Below are 1987 nucleotides of genomic sequence, written 5' to 3'. Positions count from 1 at the left end.
ATCTTGGATTTGAATGTCTGAGTTTTAATTATCTAGGATAATTAATGTATATATTTGGATATGTAGGATAATTAATGTTTGTAGAGTTGGCAATCGGGTCGGGGCGGGGCAGTGGGACTCCACGTCCCCGTCCTCGTGGGGGGTATTTCTCTCCATCCCCGCCAATTGAAGGCAAGAACAGGAACAGAGATTCCCTACCGGAGAATCGAGTCCCCGCAGGGACCCATCCCTAGCTTTATATATATATATATAATAAAAAATTTAATCGGAGAAGGGGACGGGGTGAGGATACCTTCCCGTCCCCAATTGGGGACCCAGTTAGGATCCCTGGTGACCTCTATCCCCGATCAAATAAGAGCGGGGACCCGCAAGAATTTTTTCCAACCCTAAATGTCTGAGAGTTAAATATGTGTGTTCAATTTACCAATTTTGTAAATAGAAACCAAAACTAAATAATTACTTAATTAAATACAAAAGACCAGTTATTGTAATCCTCAAATAAATTTAGCATTATTTAATCAATAAAAATAAATGAATACTTTTATATTAAGCCTTTATAAGACATAATTAATTAATTTAAATTAAGTACTAAAAACAATTAAATTATTATAAATTATTTAGAATTTTGATAATCATTATGATGATAATAATTTATATTAAATAATTAAGATAGCATAAAATACTAATTGTAAAGATATTAGTTGAAATTTAATAAGTCTAGTTAATATATTTATATTTAATAATTAATTAAAATTAATAACATTGAGTCACTGATATTAGTTTATTAATGATTAAACCATATTTTTACTGGTCAGTTCCTAGGCATAAAAATCCCGAACTTTTACAGGTATTAAAAACTCATGTTAGACGGGTTTGAAGTTCTCTAGATAATAATATCCTATGTTTTAAAAATTAAAATTCTTTGAAACAAACAACGATATTAAATGTCGGTATGAAATTGAAAACCTGTGAAATAAATAAGCCCTTTAATGTGTCTTCAATTATACCTTTACCAAACTTACCGAACACAATTTTTCAAACTCAACTCCAGTTTGCCGTTTAGTTTCATGAAAATGTTGTAGTGGGGGGTTCCAATTTCAAAGACAAATTTGATTTTTCCCCCTTTTGCGGGTTCCTTTGAAATAGAAGGTATGTTCTTGATTTAGTTGTTTTTTTTTTATTTCTTATGGTATATGATTGTCTCCGTATTTTTTACAAGTTTTAACCAAGATTTGTGGTTGTTTACTGTTCTTTTATAGTAAAACATTCTTGGTTTTGAATGAATGGTTGTTTGTTTTAACATTATTTAGAGGTTGGGTTACTAGAAATCTTGGATAGACAATCCTAAACCTAGATTTGTCGACCAGTCAACCCTTACGAGAAATCTTAGTAAGTCAACTTTGGATATCCTTATAGAAAATCTTGGTAATTCAACCCTTATAAGAAATCTTGGTAAGTCAACATCAGAAAATCTTGGCATGTCAAGTTTTGATAAATCAACCCCTGCCAAAGTTTAAAAGTTGAAAAAAAAAATGAAAGAGGCTAAGAAAACTAATTTTTAAAAAATATATTGGATTTCAAAAGTAAAAAAAAAAGAAAAAAAAAACTTTTTAGAGGCATTTAGTATGCAGGTTTGGAAGCTTAAACCTGGGTGTTAAGATCAGAGGTTTAAATAGTCTAGATTTAAGAAAACTGTGTTTGGAGTGTAAGTTTTGAAAGTCTGGTTTAAGAAACCTGTTATTTGGAGTGCAGGTTTAGGAAACCTAGAATTGAAGTATTGATTTTTAAATTTTGAGTTTTGTGAATATATATATATATATATAATATATTATATATATATATATATTTTGTATTTAATCAGTGTTAGAATTTAGATAGTTTAAATTTGTCATCATTTTTGTATAATTAAATTTAATTTAGACTAAAAATTTAGAAGAATCTATAATATATATATATATATATTATAATTATTATATATATATATATA

The sequence above is a fragment of the Benincasa hispida genome, chromosome 3, assembly GCF_009727055.1.
Source record: "Benincasa hispida cultivar B227 chromosome 3, ASM972705v1, whole genome shotgun sequence".
In the NCBI taxonomy this organism is placed as follows: Eukaryota; Viridiplantae; Streptophyta; class Magnoliopsida; order Cucurbitales; family Cucurbitaceae; genus Benincasa; species Benincasa hispida.
This window is presented reverse-complemented; position numbering follows the sequence as displayed.